General features: G+C 44.6%; 1 protein-coding gene across 2 annotated transcripts in view; it reads right to left on the bottom strand.

The window, feature by feature from the left end:
* Window positions 1-14,884, bottom strand: part of RSRC1 (arginine and serine rich coiled-coil 1) — a 654,629-nt gene that overhangs the window by 583,001 nt on the left and 56,744 nt on the right. The gene's annotated exons all lie outside the window — the stretch shown is intronic.

Below are 14,884 nucleotides of genomic sequence, written 5' to 3'. Positions count from 1 at the left end.
CAAAAAGACATCAAACAAACATCAACAGAAACAAAAATGAGAGAAATGTAAGAAGTCCATTGTTATCCAAATATGCTCATATCTAAAAAGCAATAGTCCGTCAACCAGATATCCAATTCAAGTCTGAACAACAAAAGGTAATTGGCTGAAACAAGCTACTGCCTTAGGGACAACATTCTTTGCCTCTTTAACTACCACCTTCCCAAGCCTATTCTGACACTTCGCTCCTACATGTAAAAAATTAGATTTTTGTACTTATCGTAAAATCCATTTCTCTGAGTTTGACGGACACAGCTCTCCATAAATCATAACTAGTGGGTTATATTGCCTCCTCCAGGAGTAGGACTAGGCAGAACAAAAAACACCTGGCTAAACCCTTGGGCCACCTTCAGCTGGTATATAATCTACCCCCCCCCCCCAACCACTCTGCTCTAGGTAATCAGTTTAGTAGCAAGCAGTATTGGAAGTATCAGAACTTCATTGAGGGGTGGGTGCTGTGTCTGTCAAACTCAGAGAAATAGATTTTACGGTAAGTATAAAAATCCCATTTTCTCTTTTCATTCATCGGCGGACACAGCACTCCATAAATCATAAGTATTGGGACATCTAAAAGCAGTGCCAAAAGGAAAATGAGGGGTGGGGAAAATAACCCAAGGCTATACATAATAGTCCCTAACCATGACACAGGAGCCTTAACCGGGTCACAGGAGCCCCGTCTGAAAAATAAAGATTTAAAGTAAAACACCTCAAGAGAGAACAGCCCCTCTTAACCTCTTGCCGACCACCCACCGCAGATATACTGCAAGGTGGAGGCTCGGCTGCGCGAATCGCCAGACCCATACATCGCTCCTCGGGAGCGATTATGGGGGCGTGCACAGCGATTTGCGGGAGGGGAAGCTGATCTGCGGGGCGGGGCACCAGCGATCACTCCTCGAGGAGACAGAACGGTGGTCTGCCGTTATAAACACAGCAGGCTCCTGTGTTCTTCCTATTTAGGAAAACTAAATACCACTAAAAGAAAGCTTTATTTGTGGGAAAAAATTATACAAATTCCATTGGCGTACAGTGTTGCATGACCGCGCAATTGCCACTAAGGTCCGGTTCACACTGCTAACATCCCAACGTGACTTCGGCACAACTTGCATAAGACTTCTTGAACAGAAATCAATGCAAGACGTGCCAAAGTCAGACGGAAAGTAGTGCAGGAACCTTTTAGGTTGGAGCCTTTCAAGACGCTCCTATTAGAACAGTTCCATTGCACTTAATGGGGTGCAACTTGTGATCTGATATGTGCTCTCAAAGTCGGAGCACATGTTGCACCAGTATGAACCAGGTATTAAAGTAGCGCAGTGCTGAAGAGCTAAAAATTATCTGGTTAATCAGGTATCAATTAGGTAATCCCTAATGTTAAAAAAAAAAAAAACATTTTAAAAGTACAGTCCAAATAGAGACCAGGTAGGTGCACCTGGTACCAAAGATGAATGAGGCCAGAGATGAAACCTAATCACCTGGCACTGAACGGTTCCAAACGCCTTTGCACATTATTACTAGGTTTGTGGATTTTCCAGCCCTGCCTTTTATGGTAGGTGTTCAATGAAATCCCACCCCCAAACAAAGGAAAGTAGAGTTTTAGTAAACTATTTACTTTTCAGTATCCACACACTTGCACTTCTCATGAGAAGTGGTTCTACCACCACTGAATGCAATAAAAAAATCATATGCATGTGTGTTCATGAAGTACGAACTGCAACAATCGGGATGCTTTAAACAGTCTGAATGAAAAGTGTAAAAATCTACAAACTGGTGAATCGTGTGTATGGATTGCAATAACACAAATGCATAGGACTATTTTCCTTAACAATAGATACGGTATTTAATTTGAAGATTAAATTGACCAGATTTGACTGCATTGATTAACCACTTGGTGACCGGGCCACAGACAAATGACGTCCTGGTTGGCAAGTGGAATACCGAGGTTATGACTGTAGCAATATGCCATAACCTTGTTTTTTTCAGCCAGCGATTCTCCACAAGATAAAAGTGGTCTAAATAGCGAATTCCCCACTATATTACTTTTAGAATCAGCGGGATGAGGGCACCCCCCCCCCCCTCCACTTCCTGGTGGTTTCCGGGGCTTACCTGACAGATCAGTGAAGCCCAAGGACCCATCCAGCCATAGCAATGGATTGTAATAGAAATCAGTGAAGGCAAGATGGCCTCTGCTCATTTCTATGACCTTGGAGGACAGCAGCGACATCATGACGTCCTCCCGGCGTGTAAACAAGCAAAAGATCAAAAAATGTTTTTTTTTCAATCTTTTGCTATTAAAAGTTACAGGAGAGATTTGGAGTCTTATAGTGGTCTGCATGTCATGCTGTATTGCTATCGCAAGGGATGTCTACATTTCTTGTGATAGCAATAAAAGTGATAACAAGAAAAATAATTAAGGGAACAGTTTAAAAATAAAAAAAGGTAATAAAATAAATTTAAAAATTTAAAGCGCCCCCCGTCTCGTCGTAAACACATATGTAAGTCATGCCCACATATGTAAACCATGTTCAAATCACACATGTGAGGTATCATTGCGAACATCAGATTGAGAGCAATAATTCTAGTACTAGATCTCCTCTGTAACTCTAAACTTGCAACTTGAAGGAATGTTTAAAGGGTTGCCTATGGAGATCTTTAAGTGCCGTAGTTTGGCGCCATTCCAAGAGCATGTGCATATTTAAAGCATGACGTGTAGGGTATCTATTTACTGGGTGTAACATCATCTTTCATATTTGAAAGAAAATTGGGTTACATATTGTGTTTTGGTTTTTTTAATTCATTAAAGTGCATTTTATTTTTCAAAATTGCGTTTGAAAAATCACTGCGCATAAACTGAGTGACATAAAAAATTGTAAGGGCCACTATTTTATTCAGCAAGACCTCTGCAAAAAAAAAAAAAAAGTATGTTTAAGGTTTGGGGTTCTAAGTAATTTTCTAGCAAAAAAAAAAAAGTGTCAGAATTAGCCCAGTAGGCAAGTGGTTAAAGTTGTATTAAATTCAAGAACAAACATTTATTTCATTGCAGCTTAACAATTCTTAGATGTCATGACTACATCATTTTTAGGCTTTCTCTCTTTTATTTTCACATGTTGATCTATCCAATTAGTCTGTTGTTTTTCAACTGAACAAGCTTTCTTGCACATGTATCACAGGGGTGCTTACAATAATTAGCTTTTATTTATTCATATAAAAACTGCAACCTTTCATCCAGAGTGGGGGCACGCTAATATAGGAGGTGTTACTGGCCAAACAACCTAAAAGAAAACTAATGCAACCACCACATCAAAGGATTTCTAAGCTGCAATATATTACATTTTTGGTTTTGGGTTCAATACCACTTTAAGCAGTATAGAAATATAGTAAAGATGTCCATGCATTCCTAATGAGCCAGACAAAATTTGGCCCTGTTAGCATTCAATCAGATGCAGCCACTGTTCATATAGCATGATAAGTAGCATGATAGTTGCAGGAGCAGTCCATCCGTTCTGTTTAGTGTGGCTGGGGGAATCAATAGGTTTCCCTCCGGGTAAAGGGCTTCCCCTGACTCACCAATGAACCACAAATAATATTTGGTAAAAGTAATGATATTGTATATAAAACGGTCAGAGACAGCATAGCTGCAACAGAAGATGGTAAGAAATTACAGGCATGTTACATCTGTGCTGTCGCTTTATTTAATCCATACTGATCTGGGAATCATTTGTCATGTGTTAAATATTTATAAAAGTAAAACAATGCAATTATTTAATTAGGCTATTTACAGAGTTAAGGCTTTTCCCTAAAATTTGCATAAACATTGAGGTAGCTGATATAAACGTAAACCCTTCACTGTGCATGCATCCCTGCATTTAATTAAATTCTTGGCATTGCAATATGCTGCCATGAGCCGATGCCTAGGCTCCCAGTCAAGTAATATGTTTTGCCACTCTGGACTCCACAACCAATTGTATAGGCATTGAAATATGAGGGAGTGCCCATATTTATAGAAGAAAAGAGTAGCACACAAACAACATGGCAACTTTTTATGCTAGTACAGATGTGTATCACTGTATAATGTCAGAGGCGTAACTAGAACCTTCAGGGCCCCGATGCAAGAAACCATGAAGGGCCCCCCAGACCCCTGGCCGGGGCCCTTCCCTTCAAGCCCGGGGCTCTTCCCACTAATCCTGGGGCTCTTTACTCTCATTGCATGGCCTTTTATTATGGTCCCGCATCAGGATCCTTTCACAAGTTCTGCAGTGGGCCCCCTTCCTGCAATCTTGGGGCCTCCCCACAGTGGTGAAATGCCAGGGCCCGGTCGCAAGTGTGACCTTTGAGATCCTAGAAGTTCACCCACTGGTTTGCTACCGGGCCCCCTGGAGCATGGGGCCCGGTAGCGATTGCAACCCCTGCAACCCCTGTAGTTACGCCCCTGTATAATGTATTGATGGCAGGGAATGTAGGACAAAGCTAAAAACATTTGCATGTTGTTAGGGAGGAGAAAAAACATAAAAGGCATTTCATTTTAATGATTTGATGGCTGCAGTTCCGCTTTTAGGCCTCATGCAGACTGGACGCTTTTACAACTGGTGTTTTTTGGCGTCAGATTTTTTTTTCTACAGCCAGTAAACTCACCAGCATGTTATCCCATGTGTCCATACACACATAGGCTGTTATCAGCCATTTTTGGCAGGGGCATTTTCTGGCTGGAAAGAAAAACCCAGAACTAGTGGCTTTTAAGAGGTGTTTTTCAGCTGTAAAAATGCTCTAACTCTGATAAAAGGTTAAAAAAACGCCAAAAAACACAGAAAAACGCCAAAAAAACGCTACAGCTGAAAAAAGCAAAAACTGTAACTGCAGAAAGCTAAAAAAAAAACTCCTTCTACAGCTACAGCTTTGTACTGAAGTTTTGATAACATCCAGTGTGCATGAGGCTTTAGAGTTTATTTATGAAGCATAAATGACATAAATTCACATTATTTACATCAAAAGCGCTGCAACCCCTGCTACCTATGCTGTTCTGTAACTTAGGGCTCTTTCACACAGACAGAGCCCCCACATACCCCGACGGGAAGCCTCCCTACCCAGGCGGTGGGGGTGCAGTCAGCCAGAACAGGACTCTAGCAACACGCGGCGTACCACAGTTGAGACATCCTTGCGAAGTGGCCACTTCGCGGGCTATGTCCCTGAGGACAGGTCGTTTGCGAGGCCAGGGCGTACGCATAGCCTGCTAAACGCTCAATGGCGGGCTGGGATTCCTTAAGGCTCTAGTACAACCAGTCCGATTCCCAGCTCCGCAAACGCTGTAGCCTTCTGAAGAACCGACTAACTAAGCGCAGGATCAAATAAAAAGCTATTAGTGTAAAGAAAAAAACACTTAGCAGAGCTGAATTGGATATGGTGCATGTGGGTAACACCAAATTTCTTCCATCTGAGGCCATGTTGAAGTTTGGTTAATTTTGGGTATGATGTATCACCCCAAATCAGACTATATTGTGTAAAGGCCGACACCTGCTGGATTTGTTTAGCCTTTAGGAAAAAGTCTGTTGGATTTACTAAAGGCTCAGGTTTCTAGTCCTGTGGGGACATCTGCCAATTTGGTGAAATGTAGTAAGATGGATGCCATAGACCCTATTGTGGAACTCTGCTGTGTGGGTTTAGTCATACCTCTTATTAAATGCTTTAAAGTGACTGTAAACTCTTTTGTTTTTTTTTTAAATAACAAACATGTAATACTTGCCTACCCTGTGTAAAGTTTTTTGCACAGGGCTACCTGGATCCTCCTCTTCTCGGGTCCCTCTTCGCTGCTCCCGGCCTCTCCCTCCTGTCGAGTGCCCCCACAGCAAGCGGCTTGCTATGGGGGTAACCAAGTTGAGCTGCATCTTTGTGTGTCCATTCAGACACGTAGCAGCAGTTCGGCCCCGTCCCCTCTCTTTCCAGATTGGCTAACTCACTTTGATTGACAGAAGTGGGAGCCAATGGCGCCACTGCTGTGTCTCAGCCAATCAGGAGGGAGAGTCCCGGACGGCCAAAGGACTCGTGAATATCGGATAGAGATGGGGCTCCGGTAAGTATTAGGGGGGCTGAGGGCAGCTGCTACACACAGAAGGCTTTGTTTCTTAATGCATAGAATGCATTAAGATTAAAAAAAAAACCCTTCTGCCTTTAAAACTCCTTTTACTGTGCTGCCAAATAATATAGCCAAAGGTTAGGCATAGCCAAACCCCCTTCATATTTAGGTCTCTGTAAATGTTCCAGCTTAACCCATGGCGCCCTATTATGCCATAATAATTGTCTAAAGATACAGTTAGCATCACAAAAATTAAAAGTGGAACAGCCATTGGGGTATTATGGAGGGAATATAGGAGTTGGAGCATAAAAATCATAATAAGATTTATTTCCCCCCACTTGGGACAACCAAAGCCTGTACCAAATCCAAATTTTGTCCCAATAAGGTAGCAAAAGGGTAAGATATTCAGGTGGCAAATGTCTATGGACTGTGAGTTAAATTGTACACCTAGATATTTGAATACTGTAGGCGTGAGGCATGATGGGAATAAAAGCTGGGAGGTCTCCATCTAGTAACATTAAGGTCAACTTGGTCCAGTTAGTAGTAAGTTTGGAGTACTCTCCAAATTGCATGATGCGTGCATGGCTGCTCTAAGGGAATGGGAAGTGTCATCCAGCAATAGCACTGTGTCATCTGCATACAGCACGATTTTTTCATAGAACAGGCCATATTTGAAACCTACAATGTCAGTATTCTAATTGACGCTACCAATGGCTCGATAGCCATGGCAAACAATAACAGTCACAGCGGGCATTCTTCGGATGCCCCTGCCTAGACAGGATGCTGGTGACAATTTGCCAACCTCCCTTAAAGCCACTACTGGCTGGCCATACTGCAGTTTGACAAAAAATATGACAGTCCCAAACCCAAATGTAGCCAGGACGGCCCACAAGTATTGCCATTCTACACTATTGAAGGCTTAAGCTGCATCTTAAGATAGTACTGCTCTCCCCCACCCATGTTATCTGCCTTTGATTAACAATCTATGGCGGTTTATGCCATAGACTTTTGGAGAATAAAGCTGGATTGAACCAAATTTATGATAGAGGAAATTACCTTAAGTCTAAGCGCTAGGACTTTGGAAAGGATCATTGATATAACTTTGAAGGAGTGAGAAAGACCTATAAAAATTTTGGTCTGTGGGGTCTTTACCTATTTCCAAAAGGAGTATGATATTACCCTTGGTCATCGACTGAGGTAGGCAACTACTCTCACAAGCTGAATTGAAAACAAAGTATAACTAAAGGCAAAAATAGGATTTTTGACAGACACAGCTCCATAATCTGTACCATAGGGTTATGCTGCCCTCTACAGGAGTAGGACTAGGCAGACAGCACAAAAGCTTGGCTACGCCCTGTGGGCCATCCTCAGCTGGCATAATTCACCTCTCTGCTTAGAGATACTCCATTTTGTAACAAGCAGTAAAAGAAGCATAAAAACTCCTTAGAGGGGTGGGTGCTGTGTCTGTCAATGAACTCTGAGAAACGGATTTTATGGTGAGTACAAAAATCCTATTTTCTCTTCCACTCAATGACAGACACAGCTCCATATTCTATACCATAGGGACATCCAAAAGCAGTGCCAAACATTAGGGTTGGGAATACCAAACCCAAGGCTAAAATACAAGCCAATCCAGGTAATAGTAGTTCAACTAGAACAGCGGGAGAGCGCAACCTGAAATACACCCTCAAGAGGGAAAAAACAGACCCTCTAAACCGCAGCCCGCAAAACTTTACAGTCAAAGGAGGCATCCACAGATGCCAAAATATCCACTTTGTAAAACTTTGAAAAAGTACGCACCGACGACCAACTGGCCATCATGCACACCAGCACCACTGATGCCTGACGATGGGAGCGCCAAGAAGCACTAAGTGTCCTAGTAGAATGTGCTGTCACAGGGAAGAGGGGAACCCGACCCTTAAGCCAAGAAGCCTGGGTCATCATCTGTCTGATCCATCTGGAAATGATAGAGGAAGCAGGAAGCCCCATCCACGGTCCGCCCATTATCACAAAGAGCGGAAGGATTCCACGGGAGAATTCAGTGGCTGCCAAATAGACCCGAATAGCTCGAAAAAACAGCCAGAGTATGCAAGGCAAATTCCCTGGGATGAGCTGGCCTGGGACACAAGGACGGCAGCACAATGTCCTCATTCATATGGAAATCGGAGAGAACCTCAGGGAGGAACGATGGCCGCAGTCGCAGGACCAGTTAATCCCTATGAACCACCAGATAGGGAGAACGACAATGCGGCCAACTCCGTCACCCTGCGAGCAGCGGTGAAAACGACCAAAAAGCCACCTTTTGTGACAGTAGGCAACTGCACAGACTGGGAAATGTCTCACTGCCCATATTTGGCGGTGTGCAGTGCTGACTTCCTGGCGGGATTGCTCAGGTTGCTTGGGACTACGATTCCAAACACGCCTGAGCCCATCACTACTGGCCATGGAGATAAAGCATATCCCTTCTGATCCCAGGACCACACCTGACATACCAAAATAGGTGGTTCACCACGCTGGCTGATTGGTTCATCTTGGTACTTGATTACCCTTCCTATGAGACCCCCTTTTATATAAGGATCTACCTGGACCCCTGTAACCAGTGTTATGCCAATATTTCTATTGTTTCTGGCAGGTTGGTAAGTTCATAGTGGCAGGAGCCGCAGGAGAAGAGACCGGAGTTATACTATCTGGAGGGACGGGAGGAGCGAGGAGCTCCTGTTAAGATGCTGATATGCGTTTGCAAAAAAGAAAACATGTGAGTGCATTTTAACTGTACTGTACTGATTGTCCAAATAATAAAGCAATATTGCCCGAGGTCTGCGTGCGCTTCCCTCTATTACAGATTGCAACTGAGGTAATCCGCCTACCAATTTTCCAAACCAAAATGTGCACGTAGAGAGGGCTGGAAAAAACTTTTGCCCACCAGCGAATGCCGGACACCTCCAGGGCCGCTAACACATTTTTTGTGCTGCACTGGTGACTCAGAAAAATCAGATTTTCCAGCGACTTGGAACACTCGTTCCATTTAACCAGAATCTCCTTTTGAAGGAGTCTCATGTAGAAGGTGGACACCATCAGGCCCAACACTTGCATTCATGCCCACTTGTAGGCAAGCAACAGTTGAATCGCAGAATGCAACTTCTGCAACTTTTCCAGAGGTAGCAACACTCTGGCTAGAGCTGAATCCAGAGTCAGCCCCAGATAATCCAATCTCCTGGTCAGAACCAGGGCAGACTTCCGAAAATTCAGAAGCCACTTAATCTCCTACAAAGTCTGGAGAGAAATTTCTGAAGTCCTTGAGGGACGGAAAAAATTCTTGTGAGCTGAAAAGGAAGTCCCATGCCGCCGGCGAGGCACCTTCCCCTCCCCAGACTGTGGAAGAAAGGTACTAAGGTACTCCCCCCCCCCCCCGGCAGACTCCTAATGATGTTATTTAGGATGGCCCAGAACAATCGCTCGTGCTGAAAAAGCAATTCAGTCAGAGCCTTCTTGGAGGTTTGATCCGCAGCAACAAAAAGGGTCGAGATATATCCTGGGTAACTATAGACCGGTCAGCCTAACATCAGTAGTCTGCAAGATTTTGGAGGGGATGTTAAGGGACCACATACAAGACTTTAGTAATGAAAACGGTATTATTACTAGTAATCAGCATGGATTCATGAAAAATCGTTCTTGCCAAACCAATCTATTAACCTTCTACGATGAAGTGAGCTGCCACCTAGATAAAGGTAAGCCTGTGGATGTGGTGTATCTGGACTTTGCAAAGGCCTTTGACACCGTTCCCCACAAACGATTACTGTACAAACTAAGGAAGGTAGGCCTAGGGCGGCACTTTGCAGGGGGGGCAGCAAAAAGCTGCACCCTGCACGAAAAAAAAAAAACAGCCTCCTCCCGGCACGAAAAGGGTCCCCGCCGGCTTGCGCTACACTTTTTGTATAGTGCCAGTCTTATGTGGTGAATTGGGCCGGGAGGCAAATCAGTCTGGTACCCCCATAAAGCAGTCACACTGCTACCTACCAGTATGATAATACCGGCCGGTCAGGACATTTGGACAGACCGCAGGCCGCCGACCACACTTAATACAACTGGCCTGACGGCAGCCAATGCTAATAAGTGTGGCACTGCAGCCAAATGCTCCGCCTATTCTGCTCTGCCCCCAGGCACTGATGGGCACTCATATGCTGGCTTCACTGATGGGCGCTAATAGGCTGTACTGATGGGCACTAATATGCTGCTCTAATGGCCACTGATGAGGTGGCAATGGTGGGTACTGATAAACTGCACTGACTAATGAGGCTGCACTGATAAGGCAGCACTGATGGGCACTGATATGCTGCACTGATAGACTGTGGTTGTGATCTGTGGTTTACAGATGACAGGGCGGGTCATAAACAGGAAGGGGTGTGGCCTTTACAGGAAGGGTGTGTCATATTTAAATTAGGGGGTGCACAAGTTTAGTCAGGCCTAGGGCAGCACAAAACCTAAATACGCCACTGGGTATGGACCATAGGGTGAGTACCTGGATAGAGAACTGGCTCCAGGGGAGAGTCCAGAGGGTGGTGACTAATGGGGAGTACTCGGTACTGTGGAAAGTGGGGTCCCCCAAGGTTCTGTCCTGGGGCCAATCCTGTTTAATTTATTCATAAATGATCTAGGAGGAGGGGATATCGAGTACAATCTCAGTATTTGCGGATGATACTAACCTATCAACCGATGTGGAATTACTTTACTGAGAGAGTAGTGGATGCATGGAATAACCTTCCTGCAGAAGTGGTAGCTGCAAATACAGTAAAGGAGTTTAAGCATGCAGGGATAGGCATAAGGCTATCCTTCATACAAGATAGGGCCAGGGACTATTCATAGGATTCAGATATATTGGGCAGACTAGATGGGCCAAATGGTTCTTATCTGCCGACACATTCTATGTTTCTATGTTTCTAAGCATGCCAATATCTTCTATGCAGGATGTGAAAACCTTACAAGCGCATCTGAACAAAATAATGGGGTAGGCAACTACATGGCAGATGAGGTTTAATGTTGAAAAATGTAAAGTAATGCATTTGGGTGTCAAACACGAAAGCAAGCTACTCACTGGGGGGGGGGGGGAACCTCTGGGTGAGTCTAGGATGGAAAAGGACCTGGGGGTACTGGTAGACAACAGGCTTGGCAGTGCAATGCTAAGCCGCTGCAAGCAAAGCCAACAGAATACTAGCATGTATAAAAAAGGGGATTCACTCCAGAAATAAAGAGATTATTCTCCCACTCCACAAGACTCTGGTCCGGCCACATCTGGAGTATGCTGTCCAGTTCTGGGCACCGGTCCTCAGGAAGGATGTGCTGGAACTGGAGAGAGTCCAGAGAAGGGCAACAAAAATAATTAGGGGAATGGAGGCATCGACTATGAGGAAAGACTACAAGCACTGAACTTATTCTCTCTGGAGAAGAGACGATTGAGGGGGGATATGATATCAATGTACAAATACTGTACTGGCGACCCTAGCATAATGAACAAACTTATCAGAGAAAGGGAATACAATAAGACACGAGGCCACTCACTAAAACTAGAGGAAAAACGGTTTAACCTTAAAATACGTAAGGGGTTCTTCACTGTCAGAGCAGTAAGGATGTGGAATTCTCTTCCACAAGCAATCGTATCAGCAGGGAGCATCGATAGTTTAAAAAACTATTAGATGGGCACCTTAAAGACCACAACATACAGGGGTATACAATGTACAGTTAACAGCAAACACAAACACATCATAGGTTGAACTGGATGGACTGAGGTCTTTTTTCAACTTCACAAACTATGTAACTATATGTAACTATGCAACTAAAATACGCCTAAGCACCACTGCCAAGACAGATAGTTTAGAGACTCACGAGAACCGCATCCAAAGATGCATTGCAGACAAACTGCAGACCCTGGACCAATTGACCTGCCAGTTCTCCATAGGCAGGGGGAAACTGGCCGACCCCCCATAGCCAGATGCAAAAGCGTCCCCCACACTGTCAGTGTCTGAGACACCAGAGGGAAGGCCAAAACAGCACCAGGTATAGTAAACATGTAATGGGCCTAAGAGATTCTGCCCACCTGTCAGCCAAATTCCTTAAAGCCAGGGATTCTACCACCAGAAACATGGTGTCCAGAGTCAACCTGGTCCAACCTGCCAGTGGGACCATTTGCTTCCTCAGAAGCAACTCCTCAAAGGTATAACGGATAGCAAAGCATCTTAGGTCTTATTGGATGCACCCAGCACTTAAAGATAGAATTGTCAAAATAAGCTGAGTAAGAGAACACCATAACCGCACGGGACGGCTTGTGGGTGACAAAAGGAACAGAGATGTCTGCAGCAGACTGAGGCCTGCAAAAAGGGGGGAGCCACCGACAGGATCCTGCAGGATCCTGCACGGGGGTCCCCCCTGGGCTTTTCTCCAAAGAGGCCCACAGAGGAGGCCTCAAATGGACCCCCCTAGGGGGCCGCCCACAGCTGGTGAAGGAAGACCCGCATACAGCCTACCCCCACAGTGCCACTAGGAGAGACGGATGCTCCACAGTACCATGGCAGCTAAACCTGCCTGGGACCCTGTTCTCCTCCCCAGAGCCACCCTGCGAGAAGGGGGCGGCCTAGTAGGCTTCAAAACCGCAGCCTCAATTTTTCAGCCACACAGCCCGGTAGGCACCTGCGACCAGCCAGGGGAGCAGAGGGGAGACGGATGTCCCGGGGTACAAGGACGGCTTCAGCTGGCCCAACTGGGGGACCCAATACAGGGTCCAGCTAGTAGGCCGCAAAGCTGCGGCCTACATTTTCGGCCTGCCTGACCACATGGTACTTGGACCCGCGGATACTGGGTCAGCCCCCATCCAGTGCTACGATCTGCGCACGCTCGCTGGCCGGACTGAGGGGACTTCAATTGTCCATCCCGGTCGGTCAGCTCGGCAGTTGCTTGTAGATCCCCACAGGCAAAAACCAGGAAGAAATCCAAAAACAAACAGCAAAAAATAGACAAAAATGCCAGGACCTAGGGCCCGGCAGGGAAACTAGGTCCTACTTCTGAACAAGGGAAACATAAAACTGAGTATCTCCAAGCAGAGAGGGGCATTATGCCAGCTGAGGCTGGCCCATGGGGTGTAGCCAAGCTTTTGCGTTGTCTGCCTAGTCCTACTCCTGTAGAGGGAAGCATAACTCTATGGTACAGAATAAGTAGCTGTGTGTCAATGAACGGAAGAGAAACTTTTTTTTTTAATTTTGGATAGAGTGGAGATGATTTGGAACACCCGTCAGGAAGATTCACCCTCTCTGTTTGTTCCGTTTACCATTTCCACTGAAAGTGAAAGTAAAAGAAAATCTCAAATTTTGGGTTGTCCCCAGAAAAGTAATAGAGGGGAAATCTTCCAATGGGGACACTAGTTCCGGTGACCTGGGGGTCCCCAAGGAATTCCCTTAATTTGCAAGGATTTCCTCTCAATTCCACCTGTTGGGCTACAGGACAGGAAGTGAAGATAAATCTCCGCAATGGGACACAAATAGCAAAAAATCTGACAGGGGTTATAACCCTCCTTTGCCCTATCCATAATAAGAAAAAAAGTTTTGCCCATAGTTCTACTTTAAAGTAAGTTTGTTTATATACCTCAATGAGCAAACCATTATCGCCCGGTGCCTTGCATTTAGGGAAAGAGCTGGTTGCTGCCTGCAATTCGGGGTGTCAAGCATGTTCTTATCCCATTATGACTTGGCAGGCAGTTGAATACTATGCAAATAGTCATATGTAGGGAGTCCAGTGAGTATGACTGTTTAGAATTAGAGCTGCACGATTAACCATTTAAAAATTGTTAATAAATCTCGATTCAACCCCCTCACGATCTTAAAACGGCATGTCCTCGATACTTAACAGAGCTGTTCTCTGCTCGCTCACAGCTGTCAAAAAAAAAAAACCCACCTCCAGCAAATGTTCATCAACATTGTTAATGCTGCAAGATAACTATAAAACACAATGTTTTACAATGTATCATTTTGTTCTTTTAGATCAAAGGAATGAACTTCCGTCTGTTAGACCCCGTTCACACTGGGGCGATGCTACTTGCCGGGGCGACCTCACAGGTCGCGGTGCGCAGCTCGCACCGTGACCTCGAAGCGGCCGGCACGGACTTCATATCATTGAAGTCAATGCAGGTCCCTCCAGGTCGCCCCAAAGAAGCTCAGGACCCTTTTTCTAAGTCAGAGCGACTTGTGTCGCTCCTATTAGAAGGGGTCCACAGCTTCTCTATGGCAGGCGACCTACGGCGACCTGTCAGGCGACCAGGTCGCCTGACAGGTCGCCCCAGTGTGAACGGGGTCTAAAGGAGGGCAGTTTAACCTCTTAAAGACTAAGCTTTTATTTGACACTTGTTGCTTACAAATTAAAATCAGTATTTTCTAGAATCTAGGATTTTGCTAGAAATTACTTAGAACCACCAAATATTTATATATATATATATATATATATATATATATATATATATATATATATATATATATATATATATATATATTCTTTTTTTTTTTTCTTTTTTTTTAAAGCAGAGACCTTAGAGAATAAAAAGGCGATCGTTGCAATCCTTTATGTCACACTGTATTTTTTTGTATAATGTAAAAGATGATGTTAGGCCGAGAATAGTGATCTTTATTCTAAGCAAAAAAATTATGATTCTCAATTTATCCAGAATCGTGCAGCTCTATTTAGAATGGTATTGAAATTATTAATATTTGACCAATTCATTCATTAATAAGCACCGGGGAGTTGACT

Source organism: Pelophylax lessonae (assembly GCF_965119305.1).
Source record: "Pelophylax lessonae genome assembly, chromosome: 3".
In the NCBI taxonomy this organism is placed as follows: domain Eukaryota; kingdom Metazoa; phylum Chordata; class Amphibia; order Anura; family Ranidae; genus Pelophylax; species Pelophylax lessonae.
Note: the sequence above shows the minus strand (reverse complement) of the source record. Positions and strands in the feature narration are given on the sequence as shown.